Below are 26,242 nucleotides of genomic sequence, written 5' to 3'. Positions count from 1 at the left end.
TCCGTGAGTGCCTGGATGGAGGTGGCAGAGCGGTCCTGATTTTATTGGACCTCTCTGCCGCCTTCGATACGGTCCCGCATGCCCTACTGATGGACAGACTACGTGCTGTCGGAATATCTGGGCTGGCCCTTGACTGGCTGTCATCATTCCTGAGTGACAGAACTCAACAGGTCTGGATGCCCCCCTACTCTTCGGCCCCTAAAAAATTGTCAACTGGTGTCCCGCAGGGTTCTACGTTAAGCCCGTTATTGTTTAACGTTTATATGACCCCGCTACTCTATCTGGCTGAACACCTTGGAGCCAAGATAATAGCATATGCTGATGACACTCAGCTGCTGTTCATATGGCCTAAGGGTGTGTCCGACTCATCAGCAGTCCAACATTGTCTGTCGGATGTCTTCAGGTGGCTTGCACAAGTCCAACTTAAGTGCAATGAAGACAAGTCCGAGGTTCTATTCTTTGGTTCCTTCCCTGACAATTTTAAGGACCAGATCTGGCCCCCGGACTTGCCCTGTCCCAGCGTGACTGGTGGCCCAGCTAAGAACTTGGGGGTCTGGTTCGGTCAAGATCTAAAGTTTGCTGATCATATAAAAAAACTGACCGGCATCTGTTTTGGCACCCTGCGTGCCTTGAGGAAATTCTTTCCTCTTCTGCCTAGGGTAGCCAAGGAGTCTGTCCTTCGAGCTCTGATTTTATCCCGGCTCGACTACGCCAACGCTTTATTCAGTGGTCTACCTGCGTACATGGTTCACCGCCTGCAGGTGATACAAAACGCCGCAGTACGTTTGCTTTTCTCCCTCCCAAGGAGATCTAGCGTGCGTAGCCACTTACGCAGCTTGCACTGGCTACCAGTTCCTCACCGAATTTTATTTAAAATTCTTGTGTTGGCATTCAGAGCAGTCCACGGCCAGGGACCAACATACCTGCAGAAAAGGTTTTCATTTTACACTCCAAACCGTGCCCTTCGATCGGCCAACCTTTGTTTTTTAATCACCCCCAAATTCAAATACGCACGCATAGGAGGCCAATCCATTTCAGTCAAAGCTGCCTCTGCCTGGAATGCTCTCCCTTTTTCTCTCAGAGCTTCGCCAACCATTGCTTTGTTTAAAAAAGATCTCAAGACCCATCTGTTCAATGCCCCTTACTAGTAGTTCCTCCAGACTCTGTTTTCAGTTCTTCTGTTCTCAAAATTCACTCACGCGCCAGGATACCCCGTGGTAGCAGAGCGCGCTACAAAAGTTTTAATAAACATAAACATAAACAGTGTGGGCCAGGAGAAAATATAGTCTACTGTGTTTGGATCATCACAGTTCACTATAATGCAATCTCCCTGTATTGACTTACGTTCATCCCCTATCCAATGTACTCTACGTACTGTAGAAATCCTACTTGAGTGACGGGCTGTAAAGGCCTATTTAAACTGAGCCACTGCAAGACCTTGTTTTTAAGAGACCAAGAAGGTTCATCATTGTCATCAGATAGTTCAGGAACACCGGTAAGAATAACCGTATAAGGTGATGCCTCGGGTGGGAGATGTACGGGGCGCCTTGGCCGTGCTCCCCTTTTTTCTACCCCCGAGGATTTTAGTCCCGGTGTTTTTGGTGGTATAAGTGACTGATTATTATTGACAGCTTGGCCGGAACCTTTCACTGGTCCTAAGGGGGTCTGGGACGGAACTGTGGCTGTACTGGTCGTGGCCAAACTTGCATCGGAATTTAAATGATGTGGGGCTGGTGGTACAATGGTCTTAGGTTTCACAATGGAAGCCTTAGTAACTTTGATCGGCTTACTGCAGTGATCTGGTTGAGCCGTTTGAGGAGCTGTCATTGGACGTGTTACTTTCAATCCCCTGTTTTGTTTGATCTAAGCTGGACTGAGTAGGTGGTGTAGCGGATAGCATTGCTATCTGCTTTTCGAGATGCCTCAAACTGGATTCCAGGGGTTTTAAATGGTGCATAAGAAGCTCCCTAATGCTTGTTAATAAAAACGGGGTGGTGTTACAAGTCCTACAGAGACCCCCTGACTGGGCCGTGGTGGAAAAAATATTGGGGGTATTATCTGAATTAATCGCAGGAGGGTTATTGAACTTTGGAACATTTACGCTAGGAGGGACAGACTGTCCTCCCTCAGGTTCCATGGGAGTAATAGATGTCGCTAAATTATCGTTCTTCCTACCGTCCCTCCGTTGTGAAATGGCTCCCTCCCTAACCCCGCGTGACTGGTTATCTGGAGAGGGCTCCTGTGTTTGGCATAACTCCAAGTCTGGGGTGGTTTCTAGATCCACGAAGAGCCAGAAACTGACAAGGATTGGGTTGCTGAGAGGTCCACCGTACAGGGGACTGTGTGGATATCTACTGATGTTATGGGTGGTATCAATGGAGCAGTAATGGGGCCTTGTTGGATTGGAGAAACCGCTGTGGCCAAAAGACCCATAGAAGAGCGTTTAGCATTCACAAGGTCTAAGGATACCCTACGCTCCAAGAGGGAGATACTCTGGTCAATAACCTCATTGGTTCGTGAAATAAATTGATCGATCGGACCTGTGAGCTGGGTGACACTTAATGCAGATTTGGTTTTACTCCTGGTACCTCTACTCATGTTGGTATGAATCTAGGTAACAGTCAGTATTCCAGGTGAGCCGATTGTAAAAGAGAAGTGGGGTAGCCCGGTCCGGTCCTTAACGGTCACTAACGAGCAACAACGGGCCCGCCCTTGGCCCGGGCTTCGCCCGGCGTCCCGCGAGATGGAGCTAGTGTCACTTTTATGCGCCTCCTGGCGCTGGGTAGTGACGCTTGAGTCAGTGACGCTGGAGACCTCGAGGGCTGCCGGGAGTTGTAGGCAGCCCCTCGCCACACTCCACTCGGCGGCCCCGCTCTAGGTCGTGAGAGAGCAACTGGGCGGTGGGAGACAGGCGGGAGGGTCTCAACAGCCAGGTGAGAGTCTTGACAAAATCGGCACAGGGTCAGGGTCAGCGGGTGTAGACTCAATCAAAACGGCGAAGCCCCGCTTACCAGAACTAGTGTCACGTTTATGCGCCTCCTGGCGCTGGGTAGTGACGCTTGAGTCAGTGACGCTGGAGACCTCGAGGGCTGCCGGGAGTTGTAGGCAGCCCCTCGCCACACTCCACTCGGCGACCCCGCTCTAGGTCGTGAGAGAGCAACTGGGCGGCGGGAGACAGGCGGGAGGGTCTCAACAGCCTGGTGAGAGTCTTGACAAAATCGGCACAGGGTCAGGGTCAGCGGGTGTAGACTCAATCAAAACGGCGAATCACAAATACTCTTAAAAGTGGAATCCCAAGCCATTTGTCTCCGAACCATGGAGTTTCTGTTATCAGCACTTCCTCTCCCTTTTTGCACAAGAGCACTTCAAACGTGAATGGCAAAATATCCTAGTTCGCAAATGTTTTCCACATATTTATGGCCCTGCCATATTTGCCCCATAATATATCATCTGCTGCATAATCTGATGATTTTAACTAATAAATTGTTTGTAGCTCAAACGGATCGAAATTTTTTAAAAAATGCGACTTGTGTTGCAGCAAATTGGAGGGCCCTTTGTAAAGGTCAACTTGTCACCTTTCTCACTCCTGCATTTGTATGTTACACTGGTACTAATAAGGGAAAATCTTTGCAGCGACTGTTAGTATGTGTAAAAATTGCAAAATAAAGTATTAGAAAATATACCAATTACACTGCAGTCTTTTTTGCTGCCAATTGTAGGCAACACTGCGGCATGATTTTGTCCTCCTTTGCTGCATAATTCCAGTGGCCACAAAAACTGTCAGTACATGTTAAAAGTGCTTGTGCATGAATCAGGGAGACTGTGAAGTTTGCAAACTTAGTTTGGTGTGCATGCAAATCCTGCAGTGCCGTTCCCTGGCGTGTTGCAGCTGCTACTGCTTAAACAAGGGCAATGAAGGTATCAGTGGGTGAGACGGACTGCCCTCAAGGGTCCTGTGACCACAGTGACCGATTCACTGTCACTCTAGGGTTTGCTGCTTCGTAGGTCTGTCCGCAACACTGGTGGTGAACTTCACTATGGAATGTGGTGGGCAGGACTTTATGGTTAACCGACACTTGCCACCCTTATGGTCCACCTGCTGGTGCTAATATACCCGGTCTAGTGGAGCCTTCTAAAGTCTACCATGGGAATATGCTCCCCCAGAAGAGTGGTCTGATGGACTAGTGGACTGGTCATGAAGGCTGGACCTGATTCCCCAGTTCCAAATTCGGCAGCTCTAGCCATAGTGTCATATCTTCTCCCCACTTAACACCATACTGCCCACCTAAGAGAAACTCACACTGCTTTCAGCCACAACCCAATTGGGTCCCTCTATAAACACCTGGATGCACCTCAATTTAATGTGTGCACTAGACAAGAGTAATATGCTGCCTGAAAAAAAAGTAACAACATCCTGGAAAAAGCAAATAATCATACGGAATGCAAGATTAAGTAAAGCGTGAAATGTAAGCAGGAGCAACATGGTTACCTTAATGCTTCACTGGCATACTCTGTGAAGTGGCCTTAATGTGTGTAGTTGTCAATAAAACCAATCTAGCCACCTTGAGACCACTCTGTCTAGCTTTATTTAGTTATTTATTTTTCATCTTTTGAACCTTTTTTTTCTCTCCGTCCCCGAGGCTGCACTTTTGTAATAGAAAAATGTCAGAAAAAGATGACATTTCCAAATGGGAGCAGGCACTTTTCATCAAGACGCACTGTGCTCATGCACCATATTGAAGGAATGAGAGGCTGAGGGAGAGGAACCTTCCTTCTCCGGTTTCCAGCACAGTGCGTCTTGATGAAAAGTGCCTGCTCCCATCACATCCAGATCCTACTAAGGATTCTAACTGACTCTCTTAAATCTGTTTGCATTGGAACCTACTATAGGCGTTTAATAAAAGCTCAATGTGACTGCACATCCCAGCATGCTGTATGACGAAATCGAATACGTGGTTGAACCCAATAGGGTTTTTCAACCAATCAGCATGCAGTACAAAGCACTCTCCAATGCGTACAGGAGAAATGGCTCTGATGAAGTGCTACTTTGGCCACTGAAACGCGTCAGGCAGCACAACGAACTTGGGTGGCTGGGGCGGGCTGAACTGTGATGCCGAATGGCAGACGCACTGTCGAGTGCATCTTGAGAAGCGATTGTTTGAGATTTTCATATATATATATATATATATATATATATATATATATATATATATATATATGGTATTTCTATTGCATAAACCTAGTCGAAAGGCAGTGCAGTGCTATATGTGGTCAAACACAAGAATCAAGTCAACAAGTAATAGGAGAGAAAGCTGCATTGTGGTGGATGGTTAATGGATTGTGATGTAGTGTTCTTCAAAAAGTTGAGTCTTAAATGGAGCCGCGTTGGAGCGGTCCTGCTGGATACTTTGATGTTATCCAAGAGGCCTGCTGTCAGTGCCAGACTGTCTACCGGGCAGTTTGGAATGCTGCCGAGCTGGGGGCTGATTTAATTGCAGTGGGGGCTGATTTTGTTCATGGAGACCTGCGTGTGCTTCGAAATAATGAAAGCAAAATGAATTTCCTTTAGTATATGCAGGCCCTCATCAACTAAATCAGCCCCCAGCTCAGCAGCATTCCTAACTGCCCGGTAGCCAGTCCGGCCTTTCCTGCTCTCTTGCTTTTTCTTTTTTACACTTCGTAACAGAATCATCTCAACAGTATGGTCACGTGCAAATGGAGAGTAAAACAGAAAAACTTTGTGCAAATGCAATACAAGCAAACCTCAGCCTAAACAATTATCTTGGACATGTTGCTACCAATTTGGATGATACATGCTCATTTTTTAATCAATTTAGTGCCTGGAAATTGGCTGAACTTTAATGTAGTCTTTTAACAAGAATGGTGAAGACAGTGCATTGCTATAGGGCACTTCTGCTTAAATGCTGTAATGGCACTCACTTTGAAGCAGACAACATTTTTCGCCACCGGGCAGAGCTGCTTTTCTTTTTTGTTTCTCCCTCTTCCAGTGCTTAATTTGAGGCGGTGGATTCTGGTGATCAGCACCGGCACTTAATTGTCAACATCAGCGCTTGTGACAGTCTGCCACAAGATGGCACTGGTTGGCTAATATAAAGATGACCACAACAACGATTATTAATTCAAGATACATTAAAAATGACTATCACCTGCCGCTCAAACCATTCTTATAGCTTTGTGGGCCTGGAATAGTCCGAATTGTCACACTTGCGGGAGTGTGATGGTTAGTTGTTATGTTGTTACTATCACTGTCAGTATGGCAGGGGAAATGTGTGCTGCAAAGCTGCAGTGGCATCCTGACGAGAGTGGGGCTCTTGTTTTATTTTTTTACAAACTAAGCACTGATTAAAATTCGTCATTTACATAGTGCACTGCCTCATCTGACAGCTGTGTTGCTATGACCCAAATCAGAGGTAACTTTGTTCACCTAAGTTGGATGACAGCATCAATCATCCCCATGAGGATGTGATCCTGCTACTTCTAGGTGACAAAGAGAGCTCTGGAATGGAAACATAACTAAAACACTCTCCTAACCATTTAGATATTTTGTCCTGAAAATTTAATTTGCGCTTTTTTGCTATATTGCATGCTGGTCATGTCTGGACAGGATTGCAAGACCAACGTAGGTGGCAAAAAGAAAGTCCCCTGGGAGGCAGGTCATCCTAATTACTGTGTTCAGCTGTTGCAGTTATTATTTCCACAGAGATTAATGAGGTGAATTATTGTAATACAATTAGACAACACCTAATCGTTTGCATACGCTTGGGGGTAATTTGTATTCGAGTGTCATTTGAAGGTGGAATTCACTTGGCTGTTGTATGTCCAACTTCATATATAATATTTATGTTACAGATTATTCTATGTATGCTAAAAAAAATTAGAAAATTGCCACGTTAACATGAAGAATACAAGATTCACGGCAAAAATAATGGAAGATAAGATAAACAGTGCTCATAAACATTGTAGCCATAAGGGAGACATCATTATAGGCAACTTTCTTTCAACATTTCACAATCCAAAACCAAAACACTTGCCACGTGGAAAAGAAAAACAAATGCTAAGTCATACACAATGTAAAAATAGATTTGGCCTCATTCAAAGTTTCCTGATGGTATACTCTTTCAAAATGGGACTTATATCCTATCCACTGTATCAAAAGCGCAGTAGGCTATAACGCACGTGTAACATGGCCGTCATGACATCCGCCACTCTTGTGATGGAGTATTCAGTACACCATATTTAAAATGCGGACAGCAGGGCATATTTACAAGACCCTTGATACCAGTTTGGCCTTGCGTAACTGTTACTTCACTGGTGTATCACTTTTTGTGACGCACCAGTGGAGTAAAAAATGCGCCATGTTGCGCATTTAGGTTAGTACAAGCCTTTTTTGTCAAACTAAGCCTTGCTCCGCGAGTTCCAAAGGACAGCACATGATATTGTTACATTCCAGATACAGTGGCCATAATTTATTTGGAAACTGGCCATCAGGTCTTACACCAGTACATGATACAAATTGTTCCTCTCCTTGAAACAAGATTAACCATTCTAGAGGCAAGAAATACACCTGGGTCTGTGTTTTGTTTTAAATGAATTTGCTGCCTTCAAAGCAAAAGATTACTGGGCATCATTTAAGAGGCCTTGCGTAACTTTTACGTCACCGGTGCATCACTTTTTGTGACGCACCAGTGGTGTAAAAAATGTGCCATGTTGCGCACTATTTACAAAGTGACGCATATAGGCAGAAGCATCACTTTCTAAAGCGCTGCGGTACATTTTAACTGCATCAGGTATGATGTATGCATGGTGGGCAGGACGCTACTGCATCAATATCTTACGCCTGCCTCACAGCAGGCGTAAGACTGATGGAGGCCCTTTTACATGGAGGTTGCCCCATGTGAAAGGACACATTGCTGGAGTTGCATCTGTTTTCAGACACACCCCAACAATGCATCATTTTTGCGCCAACAGTAATACTGACGTATCTGTCGTTACTTGCAACATGATGCATCATACAGTCACAAGGAGGGCGCAGTGAAAACTGTTGCATCGCTGTTTTCATGCAGCGATGCAACAGTTTTCATGAATGAGGCCCTACTGTGCTTTGGACAAGCAGCTGGTGAGAGGAGTTCATAGCTCAATATCTGGCTGATGACTCCTGAAGGAAACAATATTATTCCTAAGAATATTAACCCTGTGAAGCATACAGAGGGCTATCTCCGTAAATGTAAAGTTCTTCATACCCACAATGAAGCTTGAGGAGGAGAGCATTGCCCTAAAACTCTTGACTGTAAACTGAAATCAGCTTTACAAAAAATGTTCAAAGCAGCTCCAAATGGCAGGAGGCCTTGACTACAAGAGGCCACAGGGGATATGGTTGGGTCTTGGCGGCCCATCCTGCACTGAAGGTAGCCTTGTGGCCTGCAGTTTACCATGAAAATGCTGGAGTGGCAGTATGGCCAGCACAGACAGTCCTTGTAAACACACTGTTATCATGTTAAAATATGAAATTCCATTGAAATATACAATTGTGAATATGAATATCATATCTTTATAGATTTTAAATCTACTCCTGAATATATATTTGCCCTATTCGATCTTGTGACTCTAATAAGAAATAGACTGAGGGTGGGATCAGAGATTATATTGTTTTGATTTACTTCACTGCATTAATTAGACGTATTGAATTGAAGTATTTGAGAAGTGTTTGTCAAACCTTTGCAAGGCCCAAAGCACTTTCTGGCTGGTTTAGCATGCACCTACTGCATCTGTTGGACAAGATTTGAAGTGTTGGTTGAGGTAAGCCATATGAGTAGCATGTTCTGATGTTGTACGCGAGGCTCAGAGAAGCATGAAGTGGTAAGGGAGAAAAGAGTAATGGGTCGACTCCCAGGTTGCTTATACAAACCAGCAGAGCGGGCGGGTGGGGGTGTAGAAGCAGAGTCGTCTGTTGAGGTATGCTGGTCCGGTGTTGTGGAGAGCTTTGTGTGCGTGGATGAGGAGCTTGAAGGTTATCCTGTTGTTGATGGGGAGCCAGTGCAGGTCTCACAGGTGGGGTGTGATGTGGGTTTGAAGGGGGATGTCTAGGATCAGACGTGCAGAGGCATTCTGGATGAGTTGCAGCCATCTCAGGAGTTAGGCCAGAGCTCCTGCATAGAGGGCGTTTCCGTAGTCCAGCCTGCTAGTGACGAGGGCCTGAGTGACCATTCTTCTTGTTTCGGTGGGGATCCACTTGAAGATCCTGCGGAGAATTCGGAGGGTGTTGAAGCCGGATGAGGAGACGGCGTTGACCTGCTTAGTCATGGAGAGGGTGGAGTCGAGGATGACCCCTAGGTTGCGTGCGTGGTCGGGGGATATCAGGGCTGTTCCCAGCACTGTTGGCCACCAGGAGTCATCCCAGGCTGACTGGGTGGGGCCGTGGATGAGGACCTCTGTCTTGTCCGAGTTCAGTTTCAGTCGGCTGTTCTTCATCCATTCGTCAACAGCCTTCATTCCTTTGTGAAGGTTGTTTTTTTCGGTGTGAGGCTCGTTGGTGAGGGAGAGGATCAGCTGGGTGTCGTAGGTGTAGGAGGTAATGTTGAGGTCGGGCTGTCGGGCGACATGGGCAAGGGGTGCCCTGTAGATGTTGAACAGCGTCGGGCTGAGAGAAGAGCCCTGGGGTAATCCTCAGATGATCTCAGTGGCATTGGAGCGGAAGGTTGGGAGCCGAACACTCTGAGTTCTGCCGGAGAGGAAGGAGGTGGTCCAGTCCAGGACCTTCTCTCGGATTCTGGCGTTGTGAAGGCGTGTTCGTAGAGTGTGGTGGCAGACCGTGTCGAAGGCGGCTGACAGGTCCACGAGGATGAGGGCCGCTGTTTCTCCTTTGTCTAGCAGGGTCCTGATGTCGTTGGTTGCGGCCATGAGGGCGGTTTCCATGTTGTGGTTGCTGCGAAACTCGAACTGGGACGGGTCCAGGATGTTGTTCTCCTAGAGGTGGTGGGTCAGTTGTTTGTTGATTATTTCTCGGTGACCTTCACCGGAAACGGGAGCAGGGAGATCGGTCAGATTTTCTCGAGGTCCTTGGGGTCCGCTTTGTGTTTCTTGAGCAGGGCATTGATCTCTGTGTGCTTCCAGCTTTCCGGGAAGGTTGCCGTCTCAATGGAGATGTTGATTACTTTCCGGAAATGGGGTGCGATGGTTGTGCTGGCTCTTTTGAAGATGTGGTGAGGGCAGGACCCTAACGGTGATCTGGAGTGGATGGTGTTCATGATCTCGCAGGTGTCCTCATCGTTGATGCTGGTCCAGCAGAGCAGGTGGTTGTTGCAGGTGGTGGCCTTGGGGGCGGGGGTTGTCGGGCGGTCGTGGAGTTGAAGCTGTCGTGGATGTCGGCGATCTTGCGGTGGAAGAAGGTGGCCAGTGAGTAGGACAGGTCTTGCTAAGGCGGGATGACGTTGGTGTTGGAGGTGGGTTTGGAGAGTTCCTTCACGATCTTGAAGAGCTCTTTGCTGTTGTGTGCGTTGTTATCTAGGCGATCCTTGAATGAGGCCCTTTTGGCGGCTCTGATGAGTTGCTGGTGTAGCTGTCCGGTGATCGTTCGTGGAGGCAGTTCTTCTCCAGTTTCCGGCATGTTCTTTTGGAGGCCTGGAGGTCTTCGGTGAACCAGGTGGCTTTCTTGTATATGTGGTTGTTGGAGGGTGTCTTGGGCGGGGTGAGGGTGTTGGCGCAGTCGTCGATCCACTGTCTGAGGTTGCGGGTGGCGGTGTTGGGGTTGGTGGGGTCGGCTCTGGGCGAGGGTGGTGGCTAGCTGATCTTCGGTGACTTTGCCCCAGCGGCGGCGGGGCATGTGTTGGGCACAGTGGTGCATGGTGGGCTTCCTGAAGGTGAAATGGATGCAGCGGTGGTTGGTCCAATAGGGTTCGGTAGTGTGGTTGAAGGAGATGTGGAGACTTGCAGAGAAGATGGGGTCAAGCGTGTGCCCGGCGGAGTGGGTGGGTGCTGTCATGAACTGTCTGAGTCCGAGGTTGGCGAGGTTGTCAATCAGGGTTGGTATTGTTGTTGTTTTCGAGGTGGAAGTTCAGGTCCCCAAGGAGGATGTAGTCTGTGGAGGCGAGGGCGTGCATGCTGATGAAGTCAGCAATGGTGTCGCTGAACAGTGGTCTGGGTCCGGGGGGTCTATAGATGAGGGTTCCTCTGAGGTTGGTGTTGGGGTCGGTGTGGATCCGGAAGTGCAGGTGTTCGGCTGTGCTGAGGGTGTCGTCGGAGTTGGTCAAGACCCTGAGGAGGTTTTTGTGGATGATGGCGACTCCACCTCCTACTCCGTTGGTGCGGTTTCTGCGGGTGATCTTGTAGCCTTCCGGGATGGCTAATGCAATGTCAGGGGCTGAGGTGGGGTTCAGCCAGGTCTCCGTCAGGAAGGTGACATCTGGGGAGGTTGAGTCGAGGAGGTCCCAGAGTTTGATGGCGTGTTTGCGGGCGGAGCTGGTGTTGAGAAGGATACATCTGAGGTGGTTGGGTTCTATGGTTGACAGTTTGGCGGGCCAGATGCTGGTGAAGCTGCAGTTCCGGCAGGTGAAGGGCCCGTGGGTGCACTTTGGGGTGGCCTGGTAGCAGGTGTGTTCTCGTCCGGGGTTGAGAGCATGGAGGGTGCTGGCGTCATAGCGAAATTGGGCATCGTGGCATCCATGTGGGGCCAGGGGTTCTGGTGCTGGGCGCGGTCCAGGCGCAGATGGGTGCCGACGGGATTGCCTAAGGCGTGCCTTCGGTGTGCCTGCGCGCGTCCGCTGCGCGTCTGCTTCACGGCCTCCATATGAGGGGATGTGGGAGGGAGGAGCAGCTGGGAGGCGGGAACGGGGTGGCGAATGGGTTAGCAGGGGCCGGGCCACAGGGGATGCAGCAGCGGGGAAATCCGCGGCGGGGGTCACATCAGGTAAAGGGACACAGGCCACAAAGGAGGGGGCACAAGGGGGGAGAAAACAGACACAGAAGCAAATGGAGGGGGCAGGCAGGCATTTCAAAACAATACGAGGCAATACAGCAGATCCGGGCAAAAGCAGGCTGGGTACCTATCAATCAATGGGCGGCAGTAGCAGCGGAGCACAGGTCACACAGGGGGCTACGCGGTGGTGAGGGGAGTGACCTGCCTGGTGACGGTAGAATTACTATAGGAATTGACATATATTCTAATTGATGCTTGTATTGTGTGCAGCTCCTCTTGTAGAGATACACATTCACCTGTCGACTACATACATATAAGACAACAGTATCTTTTATTTGATTATATGTAGGTTGTAAAATTAATGTTCATCAAAAGAAAACTGTTAAGTTAGCATGATTGTGGGCCTTTTGCTTATAGCAGAGACATTTAAGTTGTTTTTCTTCATGTTGTCTCCACTGCAAATTCAGACCAAAGACATTCATTAGTTAATAAAAAGAAAAAAGTTTGTTCAGAGATAGTGAGGTGAGAAAAAACTGGCAAGGTCAAATACTTTTAATGAAGAACAAATGCAGTCTTACCAGTTGGTACTATCAGACAAAGGGAGGAATCCAAGGATGCCTTGGAAGCAGAGAATGGATTATGGGAGCAGTGTTCAAAGTGCCAAGTTCTTTCTTGAGAATTGGGAATGTACTGTCATGTGTACAAGGTCATATTTCGTGAATGTTCTTTGTGCATTTTAATTAGTTAACCTACCTTGGTTTGGCTAGATTCCCTTTAGACTTAAAGAAGTACAGACCTGTCTTGCCATCTCTTATTGTGTAGCTGATTGTGTAGCTTCATGCTATACCTCCTTACCTATAGAATCTCTACAGAGGTTCTGATGCCAACCCTTTTTTTGCTTCCTTGACTTAATAGGATTTCCTCTATCCTTAGTTTAGTGTAGGGCTTAGTAGATGTTATGAATCTTTTCCATGTATGGGGAGAAGGATCAAAACCATTTGCCTAGTCATCAAATCTTTTTACTTATTTTGTGAATAGCTGCGATGGAATTCTTATATGTTCCTTCCTGTTGAGAACCAATATTGTACGTCGCTTTGGTCTTCCTTTGATAATCCTGTATTTTAATGATATGTTCTTGAGATTATTTGTCTGGCTTTGAGTTTGAGTTTGTAATAAACCTTTTAAAGTCCAGTTAATGGCTCAGACTTTTATTGTATGATCCTAATGGTCACACTGTACCTTAAGATTTAAATTGATGTAAACCCCTTTTCCTTTCAGGCTACTAAAAAGATCCATTGTCAGAGATGAATTGTAAGGAACTACCCAGAGTGTTCTCAGATGGTGGCATACCGAGGATGGCTAGTACCTGAAGCAGAGGGGTTGGAAAACTGTTACTTTATATTAGTTCAGATCTAATCTCACTCCCTAGTGTCCATGTTTTGACTTGGAGAATTTGTGTCGGGATGTTCTAGTGGTTTGAGAGCGAGTTGTAACAGTAGAGGAGTGAATATCAATAGGGCTGTGTGTAAACAGCTTATGCTTAGCTTGTTGTGTTTTGTGACAATTTTGTGGTGTCTCGCGGAGAATGCATGATATGATGCGGTAAGTTGATGATGTGAGTGTAGCGTTTATTGTGGAGAAGTTGTTCTCGGGTTCAACATGGCCTAAGATTCTGGGATGATATTAAAACGTGTTGAAAATAATGAATTGTAATCTTTTGTGTGAAAGTAAGTTATGATCAGTGTGCTCGGAGGAAAGCTGCACTAATCAGAGTGATTCCCAGCAGGACAAGGTTTCATTTGAAGGCGTGGTTGTGTTAATTTTTAATGCTTGATTTCTGTTGATCCTTTAGTAAAGGAGACAATTGTTACTTGTTGCTATTGCATACACATTGTATTTAGTTGTAAGTGTGTTGCTGAAAAGAGTGGGTTTGTGAAAGTTGTAAGGGAGGGTGAACGGCTGTGAGGAGTGAGACTGTCATCATGGCGTGCTGCGCTGGAATAGGTTGGCTGGTGTAAAGGTGTGCTGTCTATCTACATCACGAGGTGCCGCACTGTAATTGGTGGATGATTTAGGCAGCGATTTTAAGTAAAAATATTAGTTTTAGAGTTGAAACAGACAAACCTTAATCAAAAAATTAATGTTTTAAAGTTTTATGGGATTTGTTATAGAATAGACGTTCAGCTACCCCTTAGAGAGGGGAAGAAGCCCCGTCCGATGACACTGCAGGGCATTAAACGTAGGGTTACATACATGTATTTGGCTAGAACAATGGCAAAGATCACTGAAAAAGAAGGGGCACTGGCGTTTCCACGTTATGGTACATTTAATTTCAGAATTATTGAAAATTTGAGGAGACTTCTATTTGAAATGAAACCACGACCTAGACAGACAAAATTTGAAGCACTTAACGTTTAGGGTCATGCAGCTCACGTGAGAGAAAAAGAGAGATATCAGGGACGAGTCAAAGAGGCACTGCGCACTTATGTAGATGCAAGGTGGGATGTAGAACAGAAAAGGTGGAGAACTGACGTGATAGAAGAAGCGATATTATAACCCCATTATTGCAAAGCAGAGAAGGGGAAAAAGGGACAGAAAAAAAGAAAGAAGGATAAAACAAGACAATACGGAAATAAAGACGAAAATAGTGCTGGTATGATAGGGATTTCTCTTGTGCAGAAGGAGCAGAGCATGATGGGGACTATTACAGTGAATACAAAAATGATAAGAGGGAATCCAGGGACTTATGTTCCTGAAAATTCACTGTCTGTAAAGTCCTGGATGCACTTACAGCTCCTGCTACCAGTGGAACAGTGGTTTCACTGTATAAATCTGGTTATGGGGGAAATGGGATTCAAAACCCAGCTGTCCCTCCTCAACAACAAGCATCAGAAGTTTCACCCATGAGTCAGAAGGTGGGAGAATGTATTCCTTTAAGTCCGATTAATGATAGTTTTCCTTGTGGTGCAAGTGCATCTGTGCATCAGACTGCATTTGGACCTTTAAGGTCGTTCCTGGGGGTACCAGATCTGGATTCACTTACTTGGGAACTGCCTTCAAATATGCAGAGTAGCACACTTAAAGAAAAGGTAGTATTTAAAGCCCCTGAGATACATTCTGGTCTTAATTTCCAGGAACTGGAAGACTTTTTTTCAAAGTTCTTAATGCTACCTCAAATGAGAGTGGAAGTACGGAAGTGAATCAGGGAACCCTTCAGTCTACTTTGAAAGTAAATTTGGTGGATGTGGGAAAATTAAAATTGGAATTGGATGAGATGATAAGTAGTTATCTTACATTGGATCAAATAGAAAAGTATCAGCAGAGTGAACATTTGTTCACAAGTAGGGATGCTACTAGGAGAGCAAGACAAGCCCATAATAAAGTTATCTGAATTAGTTCAGAAATATAAAGTGGATCTGGAGTGGATAGAGGTTTACAGAAAAAACATTGTCTCGCTTTTAGTGATTACGACATAGAACATATGAGAATACTGGGGATGAAGGAGCAAATTCACAGTATCTGAATTTGGAGTAAATTATAGAAGTGGGAAGTTAAATGGTCAAATAGAATGACTTCCAAGAGAACAATGGGAGAGCCGCCTCCTCCCGAAGGGGTGGAGATGGGAGCTACAAACTTTCTTTTACCAGAGGTACCTAGGGGAGGTTACATATATGTACTATGGAGTAGAAGTGATCGTAAGACATTTACAAATTAATTTCCTAAATTAAGAGAGAAGCCTGTGGAGTGGTACAAACAAGTTGAGTGGTTTGTGAAAAGGTTGAAGGTTTGGTGGACTGATTTGAATACCACGGATATTGTGGTCCCAAGTGTTTTGTGGACGGCATGCAAAATAGCCATAGAGAGGCCTGAGAGAAAGCCAACATAAAATCCTAGGATATAGTGATGAGGAAGTTTGATCAGGTAATGATGTTGTTGAAGTCTAAGGTGACACCCCAAGTTTTTGACTGAGTGGACTTAGGAACTGAAAGAGACTATTCATGCATATTATGAGAGACTGTTATAGGCATTGAAACAGTGTAGCAAAATTGGAACACTGCAGTATAAAGATACTGGACATTTTTGTCCAAGTTTGTGACAGGATTGAAGCCTGAGATTAGCATCATTAAATTCCACAGCATTTGATTTGTTGGCAGAATAATTTATTTGATGAGATTTCTCGATATGCTAAATAACGCGACAATGAGATTGAAATGAAGCTGAAAACTTAAAAAGAGAAATTGATAGTGGTACAAATGAAGACTGCCCAGAGAGGAATTCAAAATACACCATTTGTAGAGAATGCCCCTCCATCACCACCCTCATCAACAAGGAACTTCGGCGATGCAGGGTGGTGGTGTATTTCAGTCATAAGGTAGAGGTCCAGGTGTCCCTATTGACCTGAGTACTGGAATTGATGTGGCTAATTCCTGCCACTACTTCAACAGGATGGGGCAATGGAAGTGAACATGTCATCATAATCCTGCAAATCAGAGTCAAAATTTAGGGTTTGTACTACCTCAAAATAGTAATTCCAGGCAGCAACAAAACGTGCCCAGAACCTAGATCTCAGAATTTTAATGTGCCACAAGCCCCAGTGTTGTCGGCTCCCTAACCTTCGATACCATAGCAAGCTGATAATGTTCCCTTTTCGTCAAACCAGGTCACAAATGTAAATCAGAATGCTTTCCAGAATAGTAATCCTCACCAACAAATTCCAATGTTTGAGGAAAGTTAAAATTTCAGCATCGATCAATCACCCTGAAGGTGCCTGATGGGGGCAGGAAGATTGCATGCTTGGAGCAGTCTTGGAGGTAGAACAGAGTGGCCCATTCATAAATGCTGAGGTAAATGGCTATGACGGATAATTTTTGGTTGATACTGCTGCTACTGTCGTGTAGTTCCTATATTACCTATACAGGATCTGCGCGTTTTGGATAACATAAACTGTGGGTTTGGTGGCAGACTGGTTCCGAGCATCCCCACTGGATACATTAGCCTGGTTGCGTTAGCTAGCTCAAAGTGACAGTAGAATCTCCTCTTATCGGGGAGAGAATAGTTTCTGGCAACCTCAGAACATGACAACCCTGATCCTTCAGGATCGTGGAAACAATGTATATGTTTCGCTCAGTCACTCGTGCTTACATAGGGCCCTATTAGGATGGCGGGCAAAGGCACCACCACGGTGCTGGCGGAAAATGCTATTTTCTGCACGCCAGCAGCGGTTCTCACACCCACCATATTAGTGTGGTCAAATATAGCCCATTTCCTGTCTACCGCTGTGTGACATGAACCGCCATCAAAATGCGACCGCCACCACGGTGGTGGGAGCCAATGGAGACTCACCGCAGTGCGGAATGACGTCCCCACTGCCATACAAATTAGGATGCCCCAAACAGCCAGATGCACCGCAGTGGAAAATCCACCCAACCAGAGACAGCGGAAGCACGACTGCGAAGCGCAAAACCAGATTCCCAGTCCCTTCCACTTGGTCCCTACAGCAATGGATCCAGCTCTACACATCTTCCCAGTGCTGTACCTGATACACTACCAGCAAGTTATGCACCGTCGATGACGCTCCCGCTGGTACGCAATAACACAACTTCGCACACAACCACAACACACAACTCATGGGCAGATATAGGGTTCCTGTCCACACCAGACACCCTGGTGGGGACAAGAACACATCCACAAGTGTACCCACCCATGTTCTACCTGTCACCAAATCACCCCTCTGCATCCAGTTGACCCACCAACCGCGATATCAATGCAATGTCCCGGTAACGTCACCGCAGCGGTTAAGACGCAGGAAAACATGCACACAATGTAGAAGGCATGGCCAGCACTCAGTATAGGCAGTCCACAAAGATAATAGGGACACCCCTACACACACTAGACCCCCCAACAATTATTAAGGGACATGCTATGTGCCCCTCCTGTGCACCCCCATGCACAATAACCAGACAGGTGAACCCACACCCTGCACCACACAGCAAACAACCAGGGAGACAGTCTCAACAGGTGGGTCTGTAGAGGAACACACAGCACATAAGCTCAGGGCCGGGGCAACCCTTACACCACACCCACACTACACTCATGTCAAGCAAACTGAGTCCAATCACACATGTAACACTCACAAGGAATATGAACAAACACTCAACTAGACACACCCCACACTGACATGCAGACACATACACAGACCAGATGTCAGCAGCAATGGAGGACAACAAATGGGCAAGACCAAAGTGAGGTGGACACTAATGGAAAGCCAAGAAGCTCGCCACAAAGCATATGTACACCACTTGCAAGAGAAGGACCATATAACACCCTTAGCCCATCAAATTACACATGGTGGAACAGTGAGTGAAAAACAAATCACAGTTACCTCTGTGCAACAACTCTGGGAGTCAGCAAGGCAACCCAAGCATAGGCACAGGGATGATAGGAAGTTTCTAAAGCCAAACAGTGATAAGCCACACATCTGTATCCAACAACTTGACAGGTGTATGTCATCAGCACAACATACAGGGCCCATTGACACACTCCATGACTGTCAAACACAAGTTGGATCCTTCACACAAACCCCTCCCCTACCCACATCACACCTGCAACACCAGTGTCAAACACACAAAATGGTGCCAATAATCTCTAGAGAATACACTGACAAGCAATCACACTCCCTGGGGGGCATCCACAAATATCACACACACACACACACACACACACACACTCAGGGATGCCTGAACCAATGCGGGCACATAAACAACAGCCAAACACAAAACTCACTAACAACATACGCAGATGTACAAGATGCCCAGACCTGTGCAGTAAAACAGTGGAAAGGCAATGGGAGCTCAGACAGAACAGGAGTACACAACATCATCACTCAGGAACAATGCACTGACAACATACCCCAACACAGACAAGAAGTGCATCATCTCAGAAGCAATCATGGACACAAACTGGGAGCAATGGGACAATAAGAAAACACAGACAGACATACCACACCACTCATCAAGTCAACATGGTGTCATAGTGTACCACATGCTTGCACATGTACAATCCTGACAAGTGACTGGTCAAATATAAGAGGAGAAAAGACCAAGGATGCACCCCAAAAAAGCCCAGGAACAAGAATAGCCCTAAGTGCATGTGGCAGACACACAAGTAATGGACACTACACTTGCAACACACATCTGAATGTATCACAATGCACAAACACATCACACACAATGATAGACAAATAGATCATCACACACAGAGCATCTGTCAACTGCAAGAGACAACACAGGTCAAACACTGCACACATCCACATCAAACACACAACAGATGCACATACCAATCCATCACATTGCAAACACAGCTGGACATCAGGGGATGCACACCAGGCAAGGAAAAGGCAACATACACTCACAGCCCTGAATGCACGACAAGCAATGTGTGCACATCAAACATACTAATTCCACACAGACATGAGTGCCACACCATGAACACCCACAACACCAATCACCATAGCACACAGACAACATCACACTCAGGAAGGGAATAGGTACCTCAGCAAACACACATACAGCTCACCCATCACCCACAGATGCGCAAGTCTGAGACACCCAGGTGAAAACCACATGACCAGAGGAATGTGCTGCACAAACAGTAGAGCTGCATATGAGCAACCATGACTGCAAATCAGTACAAGAAAATCACATATAAGCAATTCGGAAACTGTCCTGAGTGGCACATTGGCCATGTGCACAGATCAGCACCACAATGCATAGTGTAACTAATAAAGTGGTGGGGAGGCACACACACTGGCAACCCCAGGGGATAGCTGACATGAGAGTGAAGTGGTATGTACGTCAGAAGTGACCATGTCTGGAGTGCACCATTCGGAAATAGATGGAGTGCTCACTCACAATGGGTAGGCTTCAGAAGCACAGATAGTGGATGTCATAACTTCACATCCAACATGACATACTGGAGCCAAAAATGCCTCAAGTGACAGCAATGCATGAGAATACATACCCACAATCTCAGTGTGGGTGAGCAGGTCTGCACAGTGAGCACAAACAGTAACAAGACACATGGCTAATCACCAAAACACAACACTGACTTGCCAGTTACACACTCTGCATACTTACAATTGCCACCAACAAGAAGTAGGTGTCCCCCAGAAGTACAAGGACACACCAACACACTGCACAGTGCACACCCTACAACTCCCACATGTGCACACAATCACAAGCATAGGGCTGACCAAGCTAACAGGCACTCCATTCCAGGTTGACACATGTGTGCAGTTTCCATCACAGGGGCACACACACATTAACACTACTGACAAAGTAACCCCATTCACACTGCACACTTCATGACCACCCAAGTGCACACATTGAAATCTAACCATGTGACTGTGATGACTGACCATCACAAGATGACCATACACCAATACTGCTGGTCACACATCAAGAAAGATCACATGGGCATGATGGACCGTGGCCAACCTGCCTGCAATACTGTGGATAGAATCCTACTCTGTGCTGGCAGTGCAAACAAACATGACATGTGTACAATTTAGCTAACATCACCATAGATTGATTAGGATAACAGTAGCATCATTGTTAGATCTGGGGGTCTCTAGGTGGCAATGGTTATCACCTTTGTCCAAATAGGGACCCTTACTTCTAAGTCAGGCTAAGGGGATTACACTCATTAATAACCCCTGCTCACCCCCTTGGTAGCTTGGCACGAGCAGACAGGCTTATATCAGAGGCAGTGTGTTAAGCATTTGTGAATTTACACAGTAATACAGTAAAAACACTACAGATGGACACAACACAGGTTTTGTAAAAATAAGTATTCTTTATATAGACTTAACACAAGACCACAAATGGCAAACATCCACAATACTACACTTAAGATTACTTAAAAGGTGATTAAAGTCTCCTAGTTCAAGTTGTTGGTAAATGCAACAAAGTTCTCAACAAAGTACCTGGGTGCGTAACGCAAAGTGAACAAAAGGTTTGCAAAAGGGGAGATGCGTCAGTTCCGTGACCCGGGGGAACGGTTGCGTCCTTCCTCAATGCTTGCGCAGAGTAGGGGACTCCTCGTGAGCCTTACCGGTGCGAAGGTGATGCGTAGATTCTCAGCCTGCGGGCCCGTTGCAGTGCGCAAGATGGCGCCTTGATGCAATGTGATGATTCGGTTGCGATGCGAGAAGATGGCGCCCTTGATGCGGCGAAACGATGACGATGCAATGTCGCCCTGGCAGCCTTGCGACAACTCTGTACTCTCGGGCCGCGAAAGGACCTGCGACGCACTTCTCCGGTGATGCGATGGCGACTCTCTCGATGGCGTCACGCTTCTCCGGTGATGCGACAGCAGGCAGCTTCGATGAACACACGCTTCCAGGGAGATGCGATGAAGGCTCGCTTCTCCGGCGCTGCGACGATCTCAGCTGTGGCGGCGACACGCTTCTTCTCGATGCGTCGCGCTTCCAGCTCCCAGCGGCATGCAAGTGACTGGAGTCAGAACTCCCAGCAAGGAAATTCAGGAGGGAGCTGGAGGTGAAGTCTTTTGCCCCTGAGACTTCAGCAGGATGGCAAGCACAGTTCAAGCCCTTGGAGAATATTCTGTAGATGAAAGTCCTCACAAAGTTCCTTCTCCTTCTTGGCAATGAAGCAACCCAGCAAATAGCACACTGGCAGAGGGGTAGTCCAAACTCCTGCAGCTCCCTTGGTTCTTCTCCTTGGCAGAAAGGTTTCTTGTTCCAGAAGTGATCTAATTTCTTGGGCTCAGGGTCCCAATATTTATACCCCAAATCCTTTGTTCTCTGAAGGCAGAGAGGCCTCTGCCTAGTCGAAACCAGTTCCTGAGCACTTTGTTTACCTGACTCTCTTCTTCCTTTCACTGTTCAGGGCAGAGACATCAGCCACCCCACAGGAGGTGGAGCCAACACAGGGAAGGGAAGATACAGCTCTGGAGCACTCTGTTGACATGATTCCTCCTCTCCTTTCACAGTGCAGGGCAGAGACATCAGACAAACCACAGGGGGTGTAGCCAACATTGTAGAGGGAAGGCCCAGCCCTATTTCGGTCCCAGGTGCGACTCCTCCCTCCCATCTAGATGCAGATCTCTCTATTCACCACTGGGCTACTGTGTCCTGGAATTCCCCAGCCCTGTCACTCACAAACCCAGACAAGGAATACACAACCCAGCAGAGGCAGGCCTGGATGGTTAGACAAGCAAATACCTGCGTTCTAAAAGTGGTATTTGCAAACACAGAATATTAAAATAAACTTTACTAAAATATGTACTTTATTATTTTGAGTTCAGGCATACTAAATTCTAATTTCTACCATGTTTCCTGAGTCAGTTAGGATTATAAGCATGTAATAATCAAACTGCCCATTCTAACCTATGAGAACAGGTAGCCGTCAACAGTGAAAAACGAAAATGGCTGTAATTCACTATCAGAACATGCTACACACATCAGAGCATGTCTTACCTTATATTTACAATGCACCCTGCCATTGGGCCTACCATAGGGGTGTCTAATATGAAGCAAAGGGAAGGTTTAGGGACTGGCAAGTGGGTGCACTTGGCCAAGTTGACATGGCAGTGCTAGACTGCACACAGGCCTTGCAATTGCAGGCCTGAGACACACTTTACAAGCTGCTTCTGTGGGTGGCACAACCAGTGCTGCAAGCCCATCAGCAGGATTTGATTTACAAGCCTGGGCACACATGGTGCACTGTACTAGGGGGTGACGGATAAATCAAATAACCCAATCATGGAATAACCAATTAGTAAATACCTTTAACATAGGGAGCACTTGCACTGTGGCACTGATTAGCAGTGGCACAGTGCCTAAACCATAAATCCAGCAAAAACATATCAAAACAGAGGAGGCAAGCCATCAAAAAATGGAAGGGAGACTCACGCCAATGATGCCAGGTCTAACAATCACAAACAACCATCATTGCACCCCCAGCCTCAGAGTCAACAAGAACTGAAGTGCATGTCACCTCTGCAAAACCCTAAACTAGTAAAAACAGCTATTGGCAATGTTAAAGTGGCATACAGAGCATGTGTCACATTAAACCATACCCACACATGGAACCCTTTATTTAGCAAGGACACTGCCAAAGCAGACAACAGGAGTAACTGTCTTTATTCATATATTACACAGATAGGCATCAAAAGTAGACAAGAGCAAGACCAGTGGCCAGTCCATGATGCAGAGTAGGCACATGAGAACCTGCACACGGAATGGTCAAACCCAGTAATAAACATCAAGGCCAGTGGCCAGTGGCCAGTACACACTGCAAAGTAGGTCCATGAGAAGCTGCACAGGGAATGGGCAAACTCAGTAATAATGAAAGAAAGCACTAAGTGTGAATACTTAGTGTCTCTCGGTTGCACTCCGTGTTGCTTGGAATAACCTTTTTGTTCAAAATAAAGAAAGTTCCACAAAATGAATTCGTAGTATATCCAATTAGAGGATTTCTTGTTTATTATCATTTGTAGATCATCATAATGATACTTCTTAAGTATGATTATGCATCAATTGTGTGTGCTCTTAATAACGCAACATTTGTAGACCATCCCAATGCATTTCGGGTCGAAGACCCTTCATCAGGGACCTCAGTATCCTGATGATAGTAAAAAATTCACAATCAAAATTCAGGAAGGGAGGCCTTCTGGTATGGACAAGTTGAAATGAAAATACATGTTGATGACAATCAAAGCTCTTAAGCGGTTATAGAAGTGAAAACGGTTTAAATCAAAAGTGGGTGTACTTCATGCCACTAAGGTTGTGTGAAAATGCATCCCGGGAGAAAATGAGCATGGTGAATTGGTAATATGTGTCATGCAACATGTGTATACAAACAAAAATGCGGATATTGTCATGGTTACATGCTTAAGTCAACCATGTCAAAAGTAAATAACACACAAATACGTGCAACGGAAATAGACGCGTAGGCAAGAACCATGCAGAATCTAACAGTATTAAAGAAAATGGCCGGTGCAGTGCGGTAAACCTGTTTAAAAAGTGCTGTAATAGAGCGGGTACAGGTGGTTTAAGGATGGTTCCTACCTGAACAACGGTCAAGTGGGAACCCGATAAATATATGAAAACGAAGCTCGGAGTCTCTAAGAAGGAAAATGCAAAGGTGTGCCTTTTGAGGAGTGTGGGATACTTGTGCCCTTTATGGTATTGTTGCAGTGGCTGCAAATCAAACAGGGGAGTGTTCCTTTGTGGATTTGTTTATCGGGAATCGAAGGTTTAGATAAAAGCTCTTTCAGGTTTTTGGTACGCTGATAGGCGAATAATGGTTGTGTGTTAAAGATTCCGTTAAAGTCACTCTCATTCTGTATCGTGGGCCAATATTTCAACATGACTCTTTTGATTTGTAGGCTTTTTTCTGAGTATTTGGATACAAAAACGGGTCTGTTACTGGTATCTGTTCTTTTTCTGCTGGTCAATAGTTGTTTTCTATCAATGTTCTCAGCTCTTTTAACAGCAATGTCTATGACCAAGGTGGGATAATTTCTCTCCTTGAACTTGTCAATCATTAGGTTTTTGTTTTTCTGAAAATTTAATTGTTGAATGAAATCCTTTTGATTCTTAAGATATGCGAATACGATAGGTGTTTTTTATAGATATTTGATGGCAGCTGTTAAAATGTAGAGTGTTATTCCAGTCTGTGCTCTTTCTGTAAAGATCAGTTGTCAATTTTGTGCCTTCTTTTGTGATCAATACATCTAGAAATTATATTTGATTTTGATTAATATTGTGTGTGAACTTGATTCGGTCACAACTGTGTTAAAAAATTCTAAGAATTGTAAAAGGTCCAATGTTTCTCCCTTTCATATCATCAATATACCATCAGGGTCTCGACTAGCACCGACGACGCGCTCAGCACTGCCGAACACATGCATTTCCAGATCCACACAGACCCTCAGAGGCACCCTCGTCTACTGACCCCCCGGACCCCGACCCAGTTCAGCGACTCCATCGCCGACTTGATCAGCACGCACGCCCTGACCTCCGCCGACTACATCCTCCTCGGAGACCTGAACTTTCACCTTGAGAACAACAACTCCACAACTCCACAACCCCGATTGATAACCTCGCCAACCTCGGACTGAAGCAACTTGTCACAAGCCCACCCACTCAGCCGGCCACACGCTTGACCCCGTCTTCTCTCAAGCCTGCACGTCTCCGTCAACCACACCACCGAACTCCTTTGGACCAACCACCGCTGCTTCCACTTCGCCTTCCATAAGCCCACCACACACCACCGCACCCAACAGATCCCCCGCCACTGCTGGAGCAAAATCACCAAAGACCAACTACACGCAAACCTCTCTCTCAGCCCACCCACCGAACCCTCCAACACCGACGACGCTGTCCACAGTCTCAGACGCTGGAACAAGGACTGCGCCAACACACTCGCCCCACTGAAGAAACCCCCCCACCAGAGCCACCAGCAAGAGGGCCAGCGGTTCACCCCAGAACTACTAGCCTCCAAGCAAGCCTGCCGGAAACTAGAAAAGAAATGGCACAGTGAACAAACTCCCGACAGCCAACAAGGACGCCATCTGCAACCAGCACCACCTCATCAGGGTGACCAAGAGGACCTCCTTCAAAGACTGCCTGGACAACAACACACATAATAGCAAGGAGCTCTTCAACATCGTGAAGGAACTCTCCAACCCCAGCTCCAACACCAACGATATCCCGCCGCCGCGAGCCCTGTGCGACTTCCTCGCCACCTTCTTCCACCGCAAGATAGCAGACATCCACAACAGCTTCAAGACCCAGACAGCCCCAACAGACAGCAACACAACAGACCCTCCGCACACCATCGACTACGACCCCCTGCTAGCCTGGGCCAGTGTGAGCATCAATGACACCATGAAGACCATGCGCACAATCCACTCCGGCTCTCCGTCAGACCCATTCCCGCACCACGTCTTCAACAGACCAAGCAGCTCAATCGCACCCCACCTGCGCAACATCATCAATCTCTCCCTCGAGATCGCGACCTTCCCAGAGATCTGGAAATACGCCGAGATCAACGCCCTACTCAAAAAACCTAAGGCAGACCCAAGAGACCTCAAGAACTTCCGGCCCATCTCTCTGCTCCCCTTCCCGGCCAATGTGATTGAGAAAACCGTCAACAGACAGCTAACCAGATACCTAGAAGAAAACAGAACCCTGGACTATTCCCAGGCAGGGTTCAACAGCAACCACAGCACCGAGACTGCCATCATCGCCGCCACCGATGACATCAGGACCCTGCTGGACAA

Source organism: Lissotriton vulgaris, chromosome 10 (assembly GCF_964263255.1).
Source record: "Lissotriton vulgaris chromosome 10, aLisVul1.2, whole genome shotgun sequence".
Lineage (NCBI taxonomy): Eukaryota > Metazoa > Chordata > Amphibia > Caudata > Salamandridae > Lissotriton > Lissotriton vulgaris.
The sequence above is the reverse complement of the archived record's forward strand: the minus strand, read 5'-3'. Positions refer to the sequence as shown.